At 32.1% G+C, this 26,625-nt stretch overlaps 1 pseudogene; it reads left to right on the top strand.

Moving 5' to 3' along the window:
• Positions 1-19,167: 19,167 nt before the first annotated feature.
• LOC149149867 (UBP1-associated protein 2C-like) lies at positions 19,168-24,285 on the top strand (annotated as a pseudogene).
• The last annotated feature ends 2,340 nt before the right edge of the window (positions 24,286-26,625 follow it).

Genomic DNA, 26,625 nt, shown 5'->3' with positions numbered 1-26,625 from the left:
CCTGAATGTTTCCTAAGTGAAAGAAATATGAGTACCTTTGGCAGGTATCATAAATGTTTTATTTGTCAAATCAAATTTCTTCCCACATAAATAAATGATTTCTCTAAAATCAAATAGTTCTAGAATGCATGCAACATTCACTAATCTAGTAGACTGAATATTATCACTACTCTTCTCCTGCGTAGATAGATTGACATATCATTGATATGTAGCTAACCACAGAAGCTCTGATTAATCAACACAAGCAAGTTAATACTATCAATGAAAACAACCTCTTTCCTTCTGCTCAAAGCCAATTCTTCTATGTACTTTTAAAATATTTTGTCAACTAACAACATTTTCAATGCACTTTAAGTATAGATCATCGATATGTGAAACAACTACCACTTGTTACTACTCTTCTTGTGAAATCCCTTCTACGTGACACCTTAAATATATAAAAATTTAGTATATCAAAGTCTACATTTATGAGAAATAGTAAAAATAATTTGCATAATATAAACGTGCCAAAAATCTATGCATAAAACAATAGAAATTCCAACACAATTTTAAAAAAACCAGGCGTAGTTTTTTGGAAAAGGATTATAGTTTTTTGGAAATCATATTATAATTTTTTGGAAAATCAGATTAGCACAAATGCAATAGATACAAGTTCACATGCAAAACATTATCTAATAATTATTGATATAACTAGTAAAAAGTTTCATTATTATAATAGATTAAACATAAATCCATTTTAATTATCATTCATTATAGAACATTAGCCAATATATAAAATTTCAAGAAAATACTAGAAAATAGGTGTTCAATTATTGTTTTTGGGACAACATTTGAGAACCCAGGTCCATACAACATCCCATGTCAAATGTTATCTCAATTTTTTTTTACATAATTAGTAAACATAAAGAGATATAGAACAAGTAGTAAATAGAATTCAAATAAGTTATGATTATAGAGCCATTGTCCAGAAAAAAAGCTTTGTTGCGTGAAGCATTTATGAAATTTCTAATACTTCAATCACAAATCTAAATGCATTTGTCCCAATGGGAACTGCGATTGAAATTCCATCAACTGTAATCTCAAAAAGTCATCTGTAATACATAACAAGGAACTACATTTAGGAATTAGACAATTCCATCATAACGTGCACATAATACTTAAATAGTAAAATGCTTTGATGGCCCAAAAAAATATTCCAATGTACTAAAACATTTACAATATGTAAAATCACAACTTGAAATTATCTATCCCTCAACTATCTCTTGCAATTAGGATTCTTGCAATGAATTCCTTCACTTTAGCTTCAATGTATTCTTTCATCATAGGAATGATAATTTCTTTCTTAACACATTGATTGAATATCTCCTCCTCAATTTCTTTATCTTCCTTTCTCAACTGAAAAACTGAGGCAGGCTACTCTTCGTTGACACTAACAAAAGTAATTAGCCATTTGCTAATTTCATTTGCACTTAAATCAATTATATCATTCAACTCCATTTCTTGTGATTATTTTCGGTTCTCCAACTTAGCCATCAACTTGTCCTTCACAATTAATTCAAACTCATATGTAATACACACACCATATAAATCCTGAAAATGGCTACAGCCTTATGATACAAATACGCTCTTTGGTTTTCTATGTCTCCACACTCAAAATAATGTCTTCTACTGTTATGATTTTCGCAGACCATGTAGCCTCGAATGGCCTCATCTGACCAGCATCAAGAAGCCTTTGTTTATCCTTTTCTAGCTCAAACATTGAATCAAGCTTCTGGAAAAAAGTTAATAGGTCATTGTCTATGAATTCCCTGTCTCCCTCTAGCTCACTTTTTACTAATTCGACAGAAGACCTAGTTCTTTTCTTTAAATGTCATAGATGAAAAGAAAATTTCCATGCAGGTTCAATAATACAAACTCTTTTGGATATATGACTAATGATATATGATTTGATCGCACTCAAAATATTAACAGCTTTCACAAATCTATTAAATTTTTGAGGACTAGAAATTTCCAATGGTGGTCCATGTATCTCTAGTGGAGTTCGAAAAACAACTCAGGCTCAAGGTATCTTCTAGCTCTTTTATTTTTTCCTTTAGCTTCAAAATTTCTTCTTGTTGTCAACCAATAGAATTCGCTAGTGCTTCGCCACCAGTTTGATGCAATTTCGTCAGCCTTGACATTGCAACAGAAGACATATCAATATTCAATTCTTGCCAATCAACAACCTTTCTATCACAAAGTTGTATATTTTCAATATTTAATCTCTCACCACTCTTGTCATAATTTTCATCTCACATGTGGCAAAATGGTTATCAAAATTAATGTCCTCTTCAACAACTTCCTCCATTATTCCCTTCTTTTCTTGAAAGCAAGTACTGACCCAATTAGGTAGTAAAATGCTATCAACTTCCATGTCCATGTATTAGTCAATGCTCTCCATTTCAAGCGCATTATTGGATATAAATGATTCAAATATGTGCACTTTTTTTGGAGTCAATCTATGAGTAGACTCTTCGTCGTCCTCGCCACCTGATAGCATATCAACAACCAATTTTTCGCTTCTAGTAGTTCATTTCCTTCTTTTGCTGACAGATGAAGTCACACCAGTACTACAAGTGCAAGATTGATATTTCCCCATAAGATTTGTTCCTCTTTTCTTAAATCTTTCTCCCATCCAAGTGATCTCTTTTTCTGTAATTTTTTCAGCATCTACTAGCATTTTTTTATGTTTTGTTGATACAATGTGAATTTCCTCACTCTATTCTCTACTTCTTGGAAACAAGCTCTCGTACCTCATAGACTAAATTGTTTTCATGAAAATAATTCATCAATCAAATCCTTTAAAAGATTTAGCTTCACTTAAGTTAAAATCATCCAAAGACTTTGCAAAAATGGTAGTGTGAGCTTCATTCATCAAAATCACTTTTCAAATAGTGAATAGAAAAGAAATAAATTGCATTTTCTTTTTCTGTTCAAATATGGATAGCCAATGATGGTATTTCCTATAGACTTCAGCAACAAAATACCTATCCAGAACAAATATTGGCAAAAGCAATGGACTATCTTCAAAACCATAAATTTGTATAACTGCATTGCTTTATCTTTCTTCATATTCCCCTCTTCCAAATAGGAAACCCTTAGCCTTTGTAGATACTCAAGAAGGCTCTCATTCAGTTACCATGCAATACACTTGCCTCACAAACACATCCTGAGTTAAATAAAAAATTAAAGAATCTTCGTGATTCCACAATATAGGATACTAAAATTGCATTAGTTCCTTATGAGACTTGAATATAGGATTACAGGGTAAACTCTCAAACAAATGCATTGACATGAGAAGTGTTATAATATATTCCATCATAAATAATCCGTTGTTATTGGGTTATCTATGTCGTTGAACAAATAATTCATTTGAAATGACATGAGCCTAATCAGAAATACAATTATTTTTGTATGTCTCATAAAGCACATAGAAAATACATTTCGGGAAATGTGATGTACTTTATATCCCTTCTACATGAGCAAAGAGACAACACAAACCCCTAAATAGTTTCCTGAACAAATAAATATGTACAAGAGAAAGATCAAAAGGAAAGGAAACTTATAAGTTGCAAAAATGAATTCTTGCACATTGTCAATTCTGCATCCTTCTAGCTCAAGGAAACTATACACAAAAAACAATTCTTAATGCTTGTTAGCTTCTGGTAACTTGAATAACCATCTAAATGCATTGGGATTCATTGAAATTTTTATTTCTCTTAGCTTAATTTCCCTCTTTCTTGAAATAAAATTATTTGCACACAGATAAACTATTTCTCTTAAATTGAAGACGTCCACAACACACCCAACATTTGCTAATCTGGTACTCCTAATCTTGTTACGTGTTTTCTCTTATGTTGGAAGATTCACATATCTCTTATAAGTTCTTGACTAGTCAAGGCTACCATTGATCTTAGCAAGTGAGTTAACCGTATCAATGTAAATAGCCTCCTTCCCTTGCTTTCTACCCATTTTTCATTTGGAGAAAAAAAAATACTTTGTCAATGAATAACATACCTGAATTCCATTTCACTTTACAATTCTTTGTTTTCTTCATAAACATTGGTTTTTATTATTACTCATGTGAAAACCATTATAGATGACACTATGAATAAATAACAATTAAATATAGTAAAGCCAACTTTTATGAACAGTAATAAGAAAAAAATGGAAATTCCAAAAGCATATTGTGCATTTACTTTGCACTTTTCTCTTGCTTCAATATTATTGATATGTGTGTCACAAGAAATACAATATACAATAATAGACATTGTTTACCCAATCTGTAGATTTTCCCACACGGCTAAAAATCATTGCATATGAGTTTTTCTGTTTTTTTAATAAAATCCCAATAACATAAGTGTCCAAATCATTTTTTTTTTAAAAACCCCATCAGAAAATTTGTCGATGCCACCAAAAACCACTACATACCAGTTTTTTTTTCTTAATAAATATTTGAAAGCATCACTGTTGACACCCAATTAACACTAAAGATCATGAAAATTGACAACTGTAACCTTGTATTACAAAACATTATCGCCATATTTTATTAGCAATGTGCCAGAATTTCCTTTCTTTTTCTGCTCAATTTTTAAGGCTGATAAAACTATCAATAATAGCTACAAATAGTAAATTGCGTAAGTACATTCACAAATAAATATTATGGAAACATATATTAAACTACTTTCTATGATGAATCGACTGAGTTGGTCCCGCTAGTTTGTAAAATCAAACCAAATTTGAATTAGGAATAACTTGACACAACTATTTCTCACCAAATTTGACATGCAGTTATGATGTAGTGGGAACCTTATTCCACACAAATGGATTTAATTTTAAACTCTTTGATTTTTCAAACATGAAAATAATTTAATTACTGAAAGTTAACAATTGTAACTTAGAGTTACTTTTGGTCAAATTTAAAGACTCATAAAACTATCAATAATAACTACAAATAGTAAAGTTACCTTCTATAATGAATTGACTTAACGGTTTGTCCCCACTACATTGTAAAACCAAACTAATTTTGATTTATGAATGACTTGACACACCCATTTCTTGTATAATTAGACATGCAATCAAAAAACGGATTTAATTTTAAACCCTTTGATTTCTCCAAATGCAAAAATAATTTAATCAGTGGAAAAAAAAAATTAATTTGTAATTTAATAGGAACAACTAAAAAATGAAATTTGTAAACTAGAAATAACAAATATTTTCTTGGTTAAATACTTATTACTATTACACAATATTAGATTAAGTCTCATTTTAACAGATCTCAATAAGTACTACTTTGTGATAAAACTGATGTGTGGAACAAAGATGAGAAATGTTGATACCTCACACATATCAATATACACAATAGATTTAGTTTTTTTTATTAATAAGAGAATAAACATTAGAACGATTAAAAATAAATAAAAACCTAACGACTTCGAATAAACTACACAAGTCAAGGAATGAAAACTAACACTATGCCATGTACTTTCAACATAACACAAATGCATATACTATTACCTCCGTCAAAACTACTACACACAACATGTTGAATAATTAGAAATCGAATAAACCAAATCTAATCACAATCCATTAATGTAACTGTAATCGTGATAATCAGCTAAGAAACTACGAAATGCGAACAAGAAACTGACAAAGGTGAATCGATTTAAAAACTTGCAATAATGTAGAGCTTCTGTATCTTTTTACTATTGCTATCATCCATGATTTAACAAAAATTCCATTGAGACGAATATGCAAGCCTAGCTTCGAAAATAACAATTTTTGTAAGGCAATAGAAGCTCGGACAATACTCCAAGTTGTTGAGTGCAATTTGCAAAGCGAAAATGCTACACAATTTGTCACTCGAAATATGTAAATGATTAAAAAAGGCTCTTATGGATATAAACAAATATCTTCCTTCCTTCCTCCATTGATGATTTTGAAATGCTTGTCAACTCATTTCCCTATAAATCACCACATGTATGACACAAAGTCTCTGCATCATAGATAAAGCGGACATCCAAATCTCTCTATCATTCCAATGTTTATTATTATTATTATTATTATTATTATTTCGCAAATCTAACAATAAAAAAAAAGTCAGTGATTCTTTTTCTATTACTGCAAATAGCATTTTTCCCTCACTATATTAGCTATTTCAAATGTTCACAAACTTGTTTACCTAGAAATCCCCACCTTCCATTATTTTTCATTTAAAACACATTGCAAAGGTAAAACCACCATCCAATTTTTTTTATTGTCGTATGTCTGTCGTTCAATTAATAGAAAACACAATTGGAGGTAAATACAAGTCATCTCAGCATTCAATTCACTGACTAAACACCTTCCCACACATTCAAAAAACCACATAAGCACTAAAACATCAAATCTAGAAACATGATTTTCTTATACTTTTAACATAACACAAATGCATATATGTAGAACTACAGAGTGAATTTACTTGTGCAGAAAATGATCTCAAGCTTTCATTGTACAAACCTCTACACTTTGCACAATCTATTACAAACATGATTTTTAAAGTATTAAAATATTAATACTAATGTATACTTTCAAAATAACACAAATGCATATGTGATATAAAGCTAAATAAACAAATAAAAGATCCCTTTGCACTTCCCTCATTCCACTAAAATTCCATGCATCTCTCATTCTGGATATGCATTTGTTCTTCGCATAACCACTGCACACATACAACCACCTCTGCACAACTTCATCCGCACAGCTACTTCCAGGCTCAACAATTCCCTTCTATCAGTCATTTCCTTTTGAAGTTGATATTAATAAATATGGATTCGAGATATCGTGAGCAATAAGTTTCATTTTGAAATATGTTCCTAAATAAGAATCAACGAAGATACTTGTATATTTATTATTTTAGTAAACGTTGGACAAAGTATTTGTTCTCCGCACACACTACCTCCAAACAAAACACTCCATTATGTGCAAAATGCTCTCAAGCTTTCATTGTATGAGCTTCTACACTCCACATAATCTATTAATAATAAAATAAGTGTGCACAATCTACTAACATCAAAATGCATTACAATTAAAAGATCCCTCTGCACTTCCCTCATTCCACACAAATTCTGCACATGCATTTGTTTTTCGCATAACCTCCGAACATGCACAACCACCCCCACACAACTAGTTCCACACCCAATAACACCCTTAGTCGTTGACATTGAAAACCAATATTAAATAATGATCATACATTGTGAAATACATCCCTAAATAAGAATTAAAAAAGAGATTTGTATATTTATTATTTTCATAAACTTTGCACAAAACTTTTGCATAACATCCACACACACAAAACCACCTCTACACAACTTCATGTGGACAACTACTTTCACACTCAATAATTTCCTTCGATCAGTCATTGAAATTTGAAACTAATATGAATTAATGAGGACATGTTGTTAAACATGTTTTGAAATAAGAATTAAAAAAGTGATTTGTATATTTGTTATTTTAATAAACTTTGCACAAAACTCTTGGCAAAGTCAAATCTCTTTGCACATGAATTTGTACTCCGCAGATGCTACCTCTGAATAGTCAAACCTCACACAGCCCCCTTTGCACAACTTCTTCTATAGTTGCAAAACACATTCCTAAATGATAATTACAAAAGAGATTTGTATACTTATTATTCTAATAAACCTTGCACAAAGTTTTCACCATAGTCGCAGAACCAAGAACTTAAATAAATCAAGTTTTCTTCAAAGTTTTTCATATTACAGTATCAAAATAAATGAATCATCAATGATTTAATGGTGGGGGCTAGCTCAATATAATTAAGAAAGAGACTTGTATATTCATTATTTTAGTAAACCTTGCGCAAATATTTATGTACATTTGCAAAACCAAGAGCTTAACTAACACCAGGAACTAACATGTACTACCTCCTTCCAATGAAAAGATTGAATTGACTCACTTTGTTTACCGCACAACAATTTTTTTTCACACAGATTGAAAACATAGTTTATTTAACACCCCTGTCAATGCAAAAGAGCCCCAATTCTCCTACACATACTCCTTAATAATATTAATTGGAGGTTTTTTCAGCCCCCTTCCCTTGGGAGCTTATGCAAAATCCTCCAACCACATCAATTCCCGCATCATTGAACAAAGCACTAACATAACAGTGCCCCACAATCACATGTCACAAAAATTGAAAAAATAGTTTATTTAATATTGCATAATAAGTGTAGCTTTTATAGTCCAACGATTACAATAATTGCTAAAAAAATGATAATAGCTCCCTCTACACCCCCATCATTGTCAAAGCAACCTCGTTTATGCAAAGGACCCCAGTTCTTCACGCATACTTTTCCCTCTGCATACTAACATTTCCACATAATAAAATTGTACCAATTACCGCATCATTCATTAGTGTCACAATGCTCACTATGCAAAGGACCCCAATTCTCCTACATATTCTCAATCGTCTACATAGGGAAATATAATAATATTAATTCGGCATTTGTTCAACCCCCCTCATCCCGGGCCTTTGTAAACAACTTAAAACCACATCAATTCTTACATCATTGCACATGACATTAACATAACAGTGTCCTACAAATGCATCAATTTCACCACATCATTGAAAAAAACGCTAACATAGCAATGTTAGTGTTAGAGCACTCACCGACACAATGTCCACTCACAAAATTACTTCTATTTTAATTTTAAAATGAATTGTGAGGTACTCGAACAAAAAAAAAGATAAAATGCCCTCCATAAGGGGAATTATACCCATAGAACTCCTTAAACAATTGGAAATTAGAAATAACATATATTGAAAGTTCTAAAACTATTTTTGAATTTATAAAAAAAAAATAGAAACATTAAACATTTTCACGAAACTTTGATCAAAATTACAAAATCAACTTGACAAGAAAACAAATGTTATAATTCTTAGCAAAACAAAAACTAATAAAGATATTATTCATCATATATATATATATATATATATATATATTTAATATTTATTCTTAATATTAATATAAATAATAAATATACAACTTAAAATTTTTATATTAAACAACAAATTTCTTAAAAATTTATAAATAAAATGAAATTATAAAAAACCTGGTAAAAATACCTCTATCAAAATATTATAATAATTATTTAATTACAATAACACATATAAGGTTGAAATATCACATCATAAAATTGAAATTAAATAGTAAAATTAGCAATCCAATAAACAATAAAATAATCACAATTTCAAAAGTGAATCATTTCCATATAGGCACCTCTGACTCATTCACTAGATTTGGATTATCATGTCCTTTGCATCTAGATACCTAGAGTGCTTCACTAGTTTTTATGTTAATGCTCCACATCAATATTATTTAATATAAATTTTATATTCTAGAGGTTTTTGAATTTTTTGGGTGATTAATAGTGTTACGTAAATTAAATTGGAGACTTTTCAACTTTTATTATTACGATTAAATAATAAAATATAATATTATTTTCGCATTCTTTTTGTAAGCTAGGGAATTTCTATTATTTACAGAAAACTGAAAAATTACATACTAAGGAACCTCAATCCGCCCATATGGGAAACCGGATCTGTTGGTTCCTCTTCATCATGCATTCAGTACTGTTTTTCTTTTATCATACCGTCAGAAAAAACTTACAAGACATTAAACCTTCATAATCAGATTGTTTTCAAAGACTGTTTTTTCTAAGATCTACTCAAAGACCTATCTTCACTACTGGTTGTTGTATCATGCAATCAAATTCCCAAAACAGATCTGTAGCAACAAAAATCAGAAAGAGAGAGTTAACTAGCCTCTCAAGCCTCCGCGCGTCCCTTTTTGGTTTCATTTTTGTCCTTGGTATTTATCAGTTCCTTCAGCATCCCCTGTATCTCCTTGATCTGCTCCTTCTGTTGACGCAGTATAACTTCGACATTAGCCATCTCCTAATATTATTTTCGCATTTTAGATTATTTATTTTAAATTTTTTTAATATTAAATATATGATAAATTTATTATTTTAAAATTAAATTCATTAAATTTAAATATTGATTACATAATAAATATTGAAAATTGTAATTAATTAATTAAGAATAAACAATTTATTACTATTTAATTGTTATAATGGAAGTTGAAAATTCTCTCTAACTTGCTTCAGAGAACACTATTAACCCTTTAAAAAAATTTAGAAGACCTCTCAAATTTATAGTCTAGATTTAATAATATTGATTTACGGATTTAACTTTCTAGTGAGCCACTCACTAGATATCTCTAGATGCCCAGGCCATGATAATCCAAAACTAGTGAATGACTGATAGGTACATATACTTGTTGCTCAATTTGTGATTATTTTATTGTGTATTTAGTTATATTTTTATGATATTTGAATATTATAGTTTTACTTTTTAATATTAAATGTAAGTTGAATTTAGCATTTTAAAAATAACGCTATTGAATTTTAATATTAATTAAATAATATTTAATGAAATTCTTTTAAAATTAATGATTATAGATATTTATGTTTAATGTGTTTTACATCCGATCATATTTTATGTTCATTATAATTGTATATGGGTATATTTGTGTGATTTATATTTAATTTTATATTAACATTGTATTTAGAAAGTATTATTAACAAATTAATAATTAGTTCATTTAAATGGTGAATGAATATTGAAATGTTTAAGACATTAATGTAAATAAGAAAATAGACATATCTGTCAACTTAATTATAAAATTTCAATAATTTGATTTTAAATTATCCAACAATATTAATAATACATTAAACTTGAAAAGTCTAAATATATTTTTATTTAAAATTAACTTATATTTATTAATAAAAATACGTGAACAACTATAAGTACAAAGCAACCAATGGAACTGCATATAAAATATATGTGAAGGCATCACAATTGAGAGCAAGATTTATAACAAATCCAAATCCAAAAGCATATAGGTAAGATAGCAGTATATAGAAGTATCAATAGATTTTGACATATATAATTCTGCACCAAACGATCAGGCAGTGAGTCAGTCTCTATAGTAGGAACTAAAACTAATTTTGATATGAACTAAAACGTACTAAAAACTAATTTTGATTTGAACTAAAACGTTTACAATGTTTATGGAATATTGTTAAAAAATTTTCACTAAGTTAATATCGTTTGTACAATTTCTTGGTTATAAATAGTGTGATCATTAAAATAAAAAATATATCGTGCATATTCTTTAAAAAAAATTGATGAATTGAAAATATCTTTCATATAGTTGTTAGAAATCTGCAGTTTCTAAATCTTAATGTAACCCGATCTAAGCATTAAAGCAGATAGGTTAACTAACCGTATATTTGCATCACAAGATGCTTTAGGTTTACTTGATGGATCAATTAAAGCAGATAAGGGCACATGCAAAGGAGGCGTTGGCTTTTTTATGAGGATCTCCTTTTAAAAAATGAGGCGATCGAATCTTGACTTGATTAACAGCATGAGAGAACAGATCAATTGCAATCATAGGAAATATTCAGTTATTGATTGTGGCTCTGATACCAAATGTAAAATTTCCAGTAACAACCCAAGATCATCAATACCGAATATTTCACAAACAGAACTTAATGTGATAGATGACATACCTTGATTAACAGCGGAAGATGTAATGGCTGCCATCTCTCTGATCTGACTCCTGACTGTTCCTCTTCTTCAGAATTCGGTTTCTCTCTTCTTGCCCTCACTTCCTTCATGTGCTTCTTGATGGAGAAGAATGCAACTCTTGTGTGTGGGAGAGAGAGGACCCAATCCTTTATATATATCATTTAACTCTTAATCTGGTACGTCCATCATATACCAATTCAACGCTTTAATGCTTTAATGCATGCTTTAATGCTTTAATGCTTTTAACGCTTTAATGCTTCAATTATAGAATGATTTATTTATGACTTAATTAATCGGGTCACATTAAGATTTAGAAACTGCAGATTTCTAACATTCTCCCACTTGACCCGACTATTCATAATATTAAGCGTTGAACATCATACTATGATAAATTGCTGAGAGTTATGGCGGTTGTGCACTATTAATTCAGTGCATTCCCTTCCATATACTACAATACCAGCAATCCATCAATTCATATTCATAATTTATATAAAACAGCATAATGGTCCACATAATGTCTTATATCATAATGATTAAACATAATATCTTTATAAGACTCTTTCTTGTTTAAAATTACATAAAATACTTATTACTACATTAAAACAAGAAACACATTATTGTATATCAGAAACACATAAGAAAGCTCAGAATGTCACACATCAATTATCATTAATACAACCAAGACCCATTCTTTGAACATGTTCCTTAAATTGTCTTGGTTGTAACCCTTTCGTCAAAGGGTCTGTGATCATAAGTTCTGTCCTGATGTGCATGATTGACATTCTTTGTTTCTGAACCTCATCTTTCACAACAAGATACTTCAGTTCCATATGTTTGGCACCTTTAGAGTACTTGTCGTTCTTTGAGAAAAATACTGCTGCAGAGTTATCACAATAAATTTTCAGCGGCTTGCTAATGGTGTCGACAACCGCAAGTCCTGAAATAAAGTTCCGCAACCATAATGCATGAATTGTGGCTTCAAAACATGCCACAAATTCTGCCTCCATAGTGGATGAAGCAACGATAGTCTGTTTCGCACTTTTCCATGATATGGCACCTTGAGCAAACATAAACAGGTAACCAAAAGTCGATTTTCTAGTATCGATGCATCCAGCAAAATCTGAATCGCTATATCCAATCACATGAGAAATTCCTTAGTCTCATGCAATATACTTAAATTATTTGCAGCAAGCAAGATGTCATCAACATAAAGGACCAGATAAATAAACTTGCTCCCACTGATCTTTCGGTATATACAGTGATCAACCGTATTTTCCTTAAAACCAAAAGATGTAATAATGGTATTGAACTTAATATACCATTGCCGGGATGCTTGTTTAAGCCCATATATTGACTTCTTAAGTTTACACACCAATTGTTCTTTACTTTCTACAGAAAAACCCTCAGGTTGATCCATATAAACATCCTCATCAAGATCTCCATTCAGAAAAGCTGTTTTCACATCCATTTGATGCAACTCCAAATCATAATGAGCTACTAATGTCTCCTTGTAATCAACACCATCTTTCTGAGTGTAACCCTTAGCAACAAGTCTAGCTTTATACCGTTCGATATTACCACTAGAGTCGTGTTTGGTTTTAAAAACCCATTTGCATCCGACTCTTTTACAGCCATGTGGTAACTCAACGAGATCCCAAACTTCATTCTGTTGCATGGATTTCAGTTCTTCTTTCATGGCATTAATCCAATCCTTTGACTCTTTACTTTCTACAGCATGTGAAAACGAAACTGGATCCTTATTGATTCCAATATCATAATCTGATTCTTGCATATAAACCACATAATCATCAGAAATAGCTGACCTACGATTTCTTTGAGGTCTTCTTAATGCTACTTGTTGTGGTTCATGCATATCAGTATTATGTAAGTCATTTCCTTCAGGAAGTATTTCTTCACTTATATGTTGTTCATTATCGTCATGCTGTTCTACAATAGCTGGAACAATATTTGGAGTAATAGTAGATGGAGGAACTATTCTAGGCAATGTAACATTTACCCTTGTTTCCTTTATTTCTACTATTTCTCTTCTAGTACTCCCACTGACTTCACCATTCTCAATGAATCTTGCATTACCAGTTTCTATAATTCTTGGACTATGATTAGGACAGTAAAACACGTACCCTTTAGATTTCTCAAGGTATCCTAAAAAATACCCATTGATCATTCGAGAATCTAATTTCTTTTCATGTGGATTATAAATTCTTGCTTCCGCTGGACAACCCCAAACATGCAGGTGTCTTAAGCTAGGTTTCCTGTTAGTCCATAACTCAAAAGGAGTCTTTTGAACAGCTTTACTAGGAACCCTATTCAACAAATAATTAGCGGTTTTGAGAGCATACGACCACAAATTCTTAGGTAGTGTAGAATCTGACATCATACTCCTAATCATATCCATTAACGTCCTATTGCGCCTTTCTGCTACACCATTTTGCTGTGGTGTACCTGGCATTGTGTATTGCGCACATATGCCATGACTTTCGAGGAATTTTGCAAATGGACCTGGACACTGGCCTGACTCATAATATTCACCACCTCTATCAGACCTTATGATTTTCACCTTTCGATCTAATTGCCTCTCAACTTCCTTTACAAACGTCTCAAGGACATTCACAGATTGAGATTTTTCATGAAGCAAATAGACATAACCATAACGGGAAAAATCGTCAATGAAAGTGATGAAATACTTTTCTCCATTAAAGGCTGAAGTGTCCATAGGTCCGCAAATATCAGTGTGTATTATTTCAAGAAGCTGGCTGCTTCTAGTGGCTCCTTTCTTATTATGTTTGGTTTGTTTATCTAGATCACTAAAGTCCAAATTTGACAAAATTTCATTACTTACTAATCTCATCATTCTTTCTTTGGATATATGACCTAGTCGTTTATGCCACAAGAAAGCAGAATTTTCATTCAACCTGCTACGTTTACATCCAACATTATTTACTACATTCAACAAGGAATTCGCATAAGTGTCATTCAGTTTCAATTTATATAAACCATCAATTAGAATACCAGAACCAACATTATCAGTATTCTTATATAAATCAAAACAGCCAGATCCAAACATACATCTAAAACCAGAATTATCCAACTTACTTACGGAAATAAGGTTTCTAGATAATGAAGGTACATAAAGGGTACTGTATAAGTCTAATACATATCCACTTTCTAGAATTAGACGATAAGTCCCAATGCCTTCAATTGAAGATTTCATTCCGTTTCCCATAAAGAGAAAACGATCTTCATTTGGATTTATATTAGACATAATAGTATAATATAGCACTCCTTTGGGTAGATACTATCTTATACTTAACATAATTAAATACCAAAACATAAGTAGGTAATAAATATATTCAATTAAATAGAACTGACATCTTTGGATGATCAATATTTATTTAATCAAAATATCTATCAAACCTCATCATGTCAACTAGTTATAGAACAAGACTTTCCTTTGGGTAAGTTCTCAGGTTCTATCATTAGTGACGCCAGTTCTTAATTGGTATTATTATAACTGGAAATTTCTATCAATAATCATTATGTCACTTATGCACTAAATGATTATTCTGATTTTGACCACTTTGGTGATTAACAAAATCATAAATCTCATGTGCATAAATAATTTATAACATATACCTTATGCAAAACAACATTCTGATTTTGACCACTTTGGTGATTAACAAAATCATGTGTGCATAAATAAAACAACATTCTGATTTTGACCACTTTGGTGATTAACAAAATCATGTGTGCATAAATAATTTATAAATAATTTATGGTACAAAATAATTGTTTGAAATTTGGGCATAAAAGTAATTGCTCTATGAATGATTGTTTTATTTATGCACACATGATTTTGTTAATCACCAAAGTGGTCTTCCTTCATGTGCTTCTTGATGGAGAAGAATGCAACTCTTGTGTGTGGGAGAGAGAGGACCCAATCCTTTATATATATCATTTAACTCTTAATCTGGTACGTCCATCATATACCAATTCAACGCTTTAATGCTTTAATGCATGCTTTAATGCTTTAATGCTTTTAACGCTTTAATGCTTCAATTATAGAATGATTTATTTATGACTTAATTAATCGGGTCACATTAAGATTTAGAAACTGCAGATTTCTAACAATAGTTTCACAATGGTCTGTGCTTAAATTTATAATTCTCCCTTTAAATGATTCATTCACTTAATAATGCCAATGTAATCCATTGATTTCGTAGAGTTTTAAATGAAACGTGTAATATTTTCATGTTAATAATGTTAAAAACAAAAGAGTATAGAATACAATTTGCTTCATATGAATTCATGTAATAGGGATTTTCGATGTTGTTTAATTTAATCGTATAGAAATGTAATTTCAATAAATTTAGCAAGCCAATTTAACCGAAAAAAAATAATTGCAATATGATTCTACAAGAAAATTCAAGTGCGAGTAATATAGTTTTACAATGGGACACTACTGAAGCAGGCGTGTCAATCTCATAGAAGCTATTAAAACCAACTACAATCTTCGTTATGTTTATAGATACTTCAATTTACAACACATCCGGCTTACCGACTTCCGAATGATGGATACCACCTGTTTTACATAATGAAGTGGATTCTCAAATGTTGCTGCATACTACTTGTTTCAAGTAAAGAATTACGTCAAAAAAACTGTGAAAGCCACAAACTTGATGTGAGGTGTGACACATTAACTTGCAGTTACATGTAAGCTTTTGTGTAAGATGACCAATGTCAACGAGCTCAATTTGCTTCAGTAACTTGCCATGTGCTATAGGGATAAGTCGATTAACAGCATCCATGTAGAGATTTAAGCATGGTACTACCTGTCCTTAAAGCGTTGATGCCTGAACCATGTCGACAACATAAGGTTTTGTTCACAAAAAAACCATTGGATCCTCACCAAGGGCTAAAGAGATAGTGTGCATGGAAGGTTTTCTGAATAGTGGGAGACTCCGGTTGATGCAGTGGTAGGAAAACAAAGGACCAAAGGTGTTTAACAGTCGCCCATCCGTGGCTATCGCCTGCTTTTGTTCTCATCTGTAGCTGACAAAGGAAAGAGAGAGCACTTTCCCTTTATTGTAATACATTGAATTGTCATTTCAACCTTGACACTACCCAACGTACCCTTTTATTCCATTATGATTGGAGGGAGGTAGCTTGCTTTTCTTCCCATCTGTAGATGACAAAGGAAAGAGAGATAGCGCTTTCCCTTTATTGTAATGCAGTGAAGTTGTCATTTCAACCTTGACCTTGCCCAACGTACCCTCTTGTTCCATTATGATGCGAGGGAACTAGCTTATGCCTTTATATTGTAGTAAGCCATTCCTTCTATGGTAAAGGAAAAATATCATATTCTAATAAAAAAGGAAACACTTTACAAAATTCCTGACTTAAGGGAGCACTTTAAGGCATGGAGGTGATACAATCAATATCAAATATAGTAGTTAGGGTGGTTCATGTTACCTTTCCTACCTATTTCCTAATCTGAAGAGTTGTTTTATCATTGTTGAAGAGGTTGCTAAGTAAGCTAACATGACTCTCCAGTGATAGACACTTTGTATCTTACTTTTATTGCTCTGAGAAACCCTTTTCCTAGCATAGGTTAAAATGAAACCTACCCATAAAAACTAAAGAAAAGGAGTTTCTATTTTGTAGTAAGCATTTCATATGCCTCAGTAAGTAGACCTAATTTCAGAGGGCTTGGTACTAGAATTTAAATCAATGATAATAAAAATTGACCAATACTGAAAGGGTTATTGCCTTCTCATATCCCTAACCAAATTATATGTATGTTTTCATTGGGAATATGTTGATAGTGTTGTGTATAATCAAGTTTGCATAGTGGAATACGTCTAAATACATAGTAAATGAATTGTTAGGATATGCATCTTCTCATAGTTTAGTTCTCACATCTTAGCAGAATTCCTCTTTGTGTGGGAGGGATGACAACAATAGCTAATACTTTTCCATGTAAATGTTTATAGTTCTATGTGTATTGTAGCAGATCAAACCTGTGGAAATACCACACCCATTCATAACCAAAAGGAGGAACCAATGTGGTATCAACTTCATCCCTTGTACGCAAAGGAGTTCAACAACACTTACACTTCTCGGAAAGAAAGAGATATTTAGTGGTTGAATCCTAATATTACAAATTCAGCAACCAGTCATTAAAATATTTCTTCCAACATAGATACTTTCAAAGATATTTCATGAAAAGTTAATTAACTCAAAATAGCTCATTCCACAACACGATTGCCAGAAATGCAAGCTATACTTTAGTAGTTGGAACTAAATCACATGAGAGCAATAATTGTAGATGCAATTAGAGTGGAAGGTGCATCCATGATATTGTATAGAATTGTTGAAAACACACACAAAATAGTGCATAAGACCATCAATTGCAACCACTATCCTTCATTATTATACAAGACTATAAATTTTAATGATCACCCTTATCTATAACCCTCAACTATAATAATCATACTTAAAGTAAATAATACTAAATATAATATTACATATTACTCACATAAATTTTATAATTATTTATTTTTTAATTCATTTTTAAAACTAACAAACACCTTAGAGGAGCAAAGTGGGCTCTTAAGGAACCAAACAAAACCATTGATGTAAGTAATAGCTAGTATAAGATAATGTTGGTCATACTAGTTGAAGACAGTTGTTGATCTTGACACTTATGTTATCTACTTGGCATGTAGGGAGGGACTGTTACAATGAAACTTGTAGTTAATGGTCAGAAGGAGAAGTTATCATCACAACTTGCATTATCTCTACAAATGAAAACAACTTATGGAAAAGACTATCCAAACCTGAACTCATATCATAGGCCAGGGCCACAGGTATCCACGACTGGTTCCATCAAGATTGCACACAACAAGTGGTGGAGCAGGTCTTGGTCTAGGCTACCCATACTATGGTTCAATTAGAACTCGCTTTTAATCAACCAATTTTTTTATTGAGAAATATGTTCATCAAATCAATGGAAGTTAGTTTGGGATTCTCCATGCATTAACAATTTAACTAGATTGTGATGTAATATTATTGGAGTCCACTTGATAGTAGTCTACTTGGTATTTTAAATGTCCACTAGGTTATTGCGACTTTTTATGAATGTGAAGTTACACATTGTTTGAGCTCAATTTTCTAAAAGTATGTTGCAAGAAGAAGAAATGTGTTATCATAAATTTCATTAGTGGAGTTTTCCATCCAATGCATGCTCACTGAGCAATTTTGTTTTTATTTGAATGTAAGTTGGTGGCATGCTATGATCTAAAACAGCTAGTTAAAAAATTATGTTTATTTTCTTGTAGACGTGTTGGAAAAGATTGTGCTTGCTTTTATAAAGCATTGCTCTCCTTCATATATTTAAATATATTTGTTGTCTTGGGGGTGATATATGCTTTGAAGCCAAGTGAATATAATGCATGTATATTTACTCTCAGGCATTTGAACAGCACGGGGATATTGAAGAAGGCTCTGTTATTATGGATAAGACATTAGGAGAGTCACAAGGATTTGGCTTTGTTACATTTAAGCATATGGATTCTGCCCAAAGGGCATTGAAGGAGCCTAGGAAGACTATTGATGTATGTATTTTCTTTGTCATTCTTGTAAAAAAAAAAAAATTTATGCTTTGTATTTGTCCACTGATATCTTATTGAATTTGAAGGATATTGTCATGAAAGGATTAAGTAGGTTTATTTTCCCAGTTTTTTTTGCTTTATCATTATTATATGTCATGAACACTTGTCAAGCATCTGAACCATTGTTTTCACCAACATTATAGTCATGCATGCATTTAAATTTGAATTACGCCCTCCAATACCTTGTGATGATTATGATTTTCTTTATGATGGGCAGTTTAAGACGCTTCTGTTGTTATAGATTTATGCATGTTTTTCCAAGGACTAGCTGATTTAGTTATATTTGTCTTGGTTAATGTTGTATGTATTTGTCACCAATAGGGGATTTTCATTTGTGACTTTCAAGACTGTGAAGGCTACAAAGAGGGCCCTTAAGGAACCAAACAAAACCATTGATGTAAGTAATAGCTAGTACTGGATAATGTTCGTCACATTAGTTGAAGGGAAGTTGTTGATCTTGACACCTATGTCTTATGCTTGGCATGCAGGGAAGGACTGTTACTGTGAAACTTGCAGTTGATGGTCATAACGAGAAGTTATCATCACAACCTGCAGTCTCTCCACAAATGTAGATAGTTTATGGAAAAGACTATCCAAGCCTGAACTCATATCATAGGCCAGGGCCACAGGTATCCACAACTGGTTCCCTATACCGATGAGATAATGCGATAACATATATAATGAAAGAAATCATGTATCCCTTAATAAGTGCTTGACCTTTTCAAGATAGAGATTCCATGCCTTAGCCCCCACTTCTGTATGTTTTCTGCCTGTCCTACTAGCTACTATCTCTGCTGTTGTTCCTTGTCTCTACTGGCCCTAATTGCTCTGTGGTTTTCCTAGCCTATCCTTGCCTGTAGTCTCTGTCCTTGTCTTTGTTTCTTCCACCTTGCTCGGGATCTGAGACTAAATGTACAGATCTCTCTATATACGATGCTCCCTTTGCATTTGGTGAGAGTGTATGAATTTGATGGGATTCTACTAGTGAATTGATTGCTGAAGATAGCTAGATCACTGAGAATTTGATTCATCGATCAGTATAGAGCATTGAGAGAAAATGTCATGCTACCGTGATTGAATAACTAGATAAATCCTCCAATTTTGTTTGATAATTTGAGCTTCTCGATTCAGTCACTCCCGGTTCCACTCCGACTATGCCGCAGGAATGCACAGTTCCTCGCCTTGCATCGGAGTGTTTCTCAATGGTGTTCGGTGTGAGGTTGCCTGTCTTAGCTATTCGGACTTAGTCAATTCGTCCTCAGGGAATGTTCCACCCTGACCCTCATAAGCCTGTCCACTCATTTAATCACGCTCAAGATGCGGCTTAGTCTCCCAGCCCAAAATCCACCCATGGTTCAAGTCGTAATGGTAAGGTTTCATTCGTAACTATTACTCCCCAATTAAGCTTTCACCTACATCACCGGTGGGGTCGTGTCCTAAAATGTAGTATTGTAGCATCCTATCCTTTTGAGAGACTCACTGCAGAGGGCCACCTACCGCCCAGAGCCTAGTCCCCAGTTAATCACACTCACGCACAAGGTCGCGTAGCAGCTCTAAGCTCTTTAAGGAAATGGGCCAAGCTAGGCCAGAAGTACAGGGCTTGATGCTATCTCACCCAATAGCTAGATGATTTGACTAGTGCACGAGTGCAAGCGATCAGATCAGAGAGAGGCTATGCGAATAGAAGCTCAATTAGAACTCCTATCAGCGTGTCAAAGTGAAACTAAACTGCTGAGAAGCCAGACTCAGGATTCATGCACAACCAGTGTGCTTTCATTAAATACTGATCCATCCTTACCTTCTGAAATCACCCAATTGTTAACAACTAACTAAATGCCTTCTTTGGAAAGTGTGTTTGCCTCTGTGTTAAGCTCCCTGTAGACATGGAGGAAGGAAATGGTATTAAACACTGCCTTATTATTTTCATTTGTTCAAAGATAGGGCTCAACACCAGATTGCCCATCTTGAATTTCCCATTCATCCAATTAAGAACTACCAAGGAGTCTCCAAACACGTGGGACCTTGTCACACCTTTCTTTGCAGCTAATTTCATTAGTAACTTCAATGCCAATAGTTTTGCATAATTGTGTGAGCCTCCTCTCAACCCAGCCTTTAATTTTATTAGGTGTACTTCGCTAAGGAAGATGATGCCTCCTGCCCCACACATAGTTGGAGTGCCTTGACTGGCACCGTCAAAGTACCCCCATGCTCCTGATTTGTCAATTGATTCATGAATTAGCTGTCTCTGAATCTGCATCTTTGGAATGGCTGCTTCCAAAGACTGTTCTTACTTGAGATGCACATTGAAAAGTGGGGGATATATCTCTCCTCGAAGAGATCTGCATTCCTAGCCAGCCAGATGCCCCAAGCCACTATTTCTTGCTTTTCATATTTTTAGGCTAGTCCACCTATAGCACTTTATGTTGTTTCTAGCTCTTAAAGAATATGTTTCAAGGCTTAATACACATATACCAAACTACGGTTTCTAGGGTCTTACTTTGTGTCTAGGTTGTTTAATACACATATACCAAACAACTGTATTAGAGATTTTTTCCCCTGCAAGAAGACTGTCTAAAATCTGTTTCTAGTTGTAGATATATTATCCCTTGCAAGAAGACAATTATAAAGTTGTAATATATTTTTTCCCCTGCAAGAAGACAGTAATCAACTCTGTATCTAGCTTAGTTCACATATACCACACATATGTTTCTAGGTTGCTTAATACAGCTTTACAGCTTGTTTCTAGGGTCTTACTCTGTCTCTAGGGTCTTACTCTGTCTCCAGGGTCTTACCCTGTTTCTTGCTCTTAAATCATAAGAGCTAGATCTTCTTTTTTACAGAACCAGTAACTAAAAAAGGGTCTACAAGATACTATCAATGGCGAGGCCCAAGCCGAACCCATCCATACTCCTCTCTCGCCCAAACAAAAACCTCCCTTGATAGCTGCTCTCTCACTTTCTTTAAAGTCATGAGTGTCCTGCTACGCCCGGACCCGTAGAGCATTAGCCAGGAGCCTGACTGCATTGATTCTAGAAGACTTGCTATTTTCTTTGATAAAGCATTGCTCTCCTCCATATATTTAAATATATTTGTTGTCTTGGGGGTATTACATGTTTCGAAGGCAAGTGAATGTAATGCATGTGTATTTCCTCTCATGCATTTGAACAATATGCGAGATTTAAGAATGCATTTTTATTACAGATAACACATCAGGAAATTCACAAGGATTTCGCTTTTTCACATTTAAGCATATGGATTCTACCCAAAGGGAATTGAAGGAGCCTAGCAATATTATTGATGTATGCATTTCCTTTTTCAGTCTTGTAATTTTTTTATGTTTTGTATATGTCCACTGACATCTTATTGAATTTTTAAGGATATTGTCATCAAAGGATTCAACATGTTTATCTTCTGCTTTATCAATATTATATTCCATGAAGTCTTTCCAAGCACCTTGACTGTTGTTGTCACCAATATTATAGACATGCATGCATTTAAATATCAATGTCGCCCTCTAGTACATTATGATGTTTATGATTTATTTCAAATAGAGCAGTCATTGTTTCATTTCCAGGCATCATCCACTGGGACATTGATACCTCCTTACAATTATAAATTGTATTCATTGTGCTACTAATAATATCTTTATAGTTTTAATTGAATATGTATTAGGTAATATAATTGTTATTTTGAAAATTATTTAACTAATGTTGGGAGAGACATCAAAACTAACTTACCACAAAACCCCAAACTTTTTTGAAGAAAAATGAAAGCAATCCAACTATTGTTGGTAAAATTGGTATTCAATTTATATATTGTAGCTTTGTTTGAGTCTTGAGACTTCTCAAATTATATTGTACTCGATTGTTACATAGCATGGAAATAAATCATCAAACAACTCTTATTCATTATTTAACACCTATTTTTGGTAATTTTTATATCCATTGTTGTTTATTGTACATGGGAGAATTATTGTAACCAATTTGGCAGTGGCAAGCATAGGTCCTGGTCAAAGTGCAGATCAGGCTCAAAGAAAACTTTACATTGGTGGTCTTTCATATGACACGGCCAATGATAAGCTTCTAGAAGTTTTTTCCAAATATGGAGAGATAGAAGAAGGTTCAGTTGCATATGATAAGAATACCAACAAATCCAGGTTACAAATCTAATATACATTGGTTTTCTTTATGATGGGCAGTTTAACATGCTTCTGTTGTTAGAGATTTATGCATGTTTTTCCAAGGCCTAGCTCGTTTGCCTGTATTTGTCTTGGTTAATGCTATGTATTTGTCACCAACAGGGGATTTGCATTTGTGACTTTTAAGACTGTGGAGGCTACAAAGCAGGCTCTTAAGGAACCAAACAAAACCATTGATGTAAGTAATAGCTAGTACTTGATAATGTTGGTCATATTAGTTGAAGGGCAGTTGTTGATCTTGACACCTATGTTTTGTGCTTGGCATGCAGGGAATGACTATTACTATGAAACTTGCAGCTGATGGTCACAACGAGAAGTTATCATCACAACTTACAATATCCCCACAAATGCAGATAACTTATTGAATATACTATCCAAGACGGAACTCATATCATATGCCAAGTCCACAGATACCAACCTCTACACCACCACCAATTGGTTTCTCAGCATGTCCATCAGGCCTTTCAGCTGATGCATCTCACCCTCCATATGAAACACAACCTACATATGGAGGAATTTCATCTACTTCTAAATATGGTGTTCTAAGCTCCACAATATGATACAACTCAAACCAATATAAAAAATATGCAACATCCCTCCAAGATCCATGACTAGTTCCATCAGGATTGCACACAACAAGTGGTGGAGCAGGTCCTAGTCTAGGCTACCCATACTATGGTTTGACAGGAACTGGCTTTTAATCAACCAATTTTTTTATTGAGAAATATGTTCATCAAATGAATGGTAGTTATTTTGGAATTCTACACGCATTAACAATTTAACTGGGCTGTGAAGAAATACTACTCGAGTCCACTTGATAGCAGTTTACTCACTATTTTAAATGTCCACTCGGTTGTTGCAACTTTTGATGAATGTGAAGTTACACATTGTTTGAGCTCAATTTTTTAAAGTTATATTGGAGGAAAAAGAAATTTGTTATCATATATGTTATTAGTGGAGTTTTCCAACCAATGTACACTCAGTGAGCAGTTTTGTTTTTATTTGAATGTAAGTTGGTGGCATGCTATGATCTGAAATAACTAGTTAAAAAATTATGTTTATTTTCTTGTAGACGTGTTGGAAAAGATTGTGTTTTCTTTGATAAAGCATTTCTCTCCTCCATATATTTAAATATATTTGTTGTCTTGGGGGTAATATATGTTTTGAAGCCAAGTGAATGTAATGCATGTATAGCAATGTGGGGAATTAATGTTTAGAAACAACATAGAAATGAAGTTTGGTGTTAATGTGGGGAAGAGATGTTTAGAAACAACATGTAATTTTAGTTTGGTGATAATGTGGGGAAGAAATGTATAGAAACAACATGTAATTGAAGTTTCTTGGTACTAAAGTGGAGTAGAACCAAGTGGGTTCTAAATCACTTTTCTTTTATGTAAGCTTCCTTTTTATCAACAAATAAACAATGTATGTATGAAAGTAGTTGTAATGAGTTTTGTCCATTATTTAGATCCCTTTACCTCAACCATTTAAAGTAATACAATACTTCATTATATTTGAGTGTTTATAGTTAGAAATTGTGTGGCTACGGGTGGAGGATAGGGCTTATGTAATACAACACAACTATTCTAAAGAAAATAACTTTGATTTTTCAAAGTTTTCTTGGAAGTCTAAGTTATTACAATGCGCTTCAATATTGTTCTATTAGTTTATTTACTAAGCGTGAACTAGAATATCTAATCCGGAGTTAAATTCATTGCTATAGCATATTATTATAGCAACATATAGGAAATCATCTACCTATATTTAAATAAAGTATCCACTCATTTGAACATTGAATTGACAGACTTTTTCTACACTTAAAATTTAAGATAATTATCTTTTCATTTTCTTAATTCATTCTTGCATTATCCATTACATTGTGAATTAAGGTGATATGAGATTACTTTGTTATGAAATGTTTTATTTAAATCATTTACTTATAAAGGTTCCATAATATTAATGAAGAGCATTTTCATAAATCAGTCACTTTGAATATTACTTTCACTTTGAACATATCCTAGTTGGAATCTCTTATAAAGAAACAAAATTGCTTAAAATTTTGACTTCTTTCTTATATGCTATTATTTCTTATGTCATTGCCTTAAGGCGTTTCTTTTGCAACATATGATACAAATATTAATTTTAATTCTTTTTTAAAATGAACAAACACCTTAAAAATTACCGTTATACTACCTATATATCAGACATATTATACTAACATAACAATATTCCAACAATAATTTAAATAAAAAATCTAACTATAAAATTCAAAATTCACTTTTTATTTTATAACTATAAAATTCAAAATTCACTTTTTATTTGTTAAAATAAAAATTAAAAATATTAAACTAAAACTTTAGAATATATATATATATGTATATGGTCGACTTGACGAGTCTCATAACCAAACTGTACACAATCAACGAGTTCATAAGAAACTAGAAATTCGGTTACTCTATCAACATGTTCCGAAATACCTTGGTAATTACCTTGATTTAATTACTCCATTAATGCAAACCTTATCACTTGTATATAATCTCGTACGTAGATTTTCATCCTTTTCTCCTGATTTGAAAGAAATAATTTCGACACAATTTTTCTTATCTCAAATGTTTATAATGGTTATTGGAATTATTATTATTATTTTTAATTAATATAGAAAAATTGAAGTAAAGTAGATAAATATATAAATAATTATTTCAAGTTTTAGTAACAAGTAATTAATTCAAATTGTAATAATAATAAAAATTATTGTTAATTTTTTATGAGACAATTTAATTAGTAATTACCATAAAAATGAAGATTATGTATGAAAAAGTTTGAAGTTCAAATCTCTAATTCATTTATACTCCTTAAAAAAAACTTTATAAAAATTATAATAATAACTATTAAAATTCAATAATAACCATTGAAATTCACCTCTATCAAATAAGTACAAAACAATCCAGTGTTCCACTCTTAATAATAATAATAATATATTATTAATAATAATAATAATAATATATTAATAATAATAATAAAAGTAAATTTAATGACTAAAC

The sequence above is a fragment of the Pinus tabuliformis genome, chromosome 9, assembly GCF_031772625.1.
Source record: "Pinus tabuliformis cultivar Carrire ecotype Pingquan chromosome 9, CPIR1, whole genome shotgun sequence".
In the NCBI taxonomy this organism is placed as follows: Eukaryota; Viridiplantae; Streptophyta; class Pinopsida; order Pinales; family Pinaceae; genus Pinus; species Pinus tabuliformis.
Note: the sequence above shows the minus strand (reverse complement) of the source record. Positions and strands in the feature narration are given on the sequence as shown.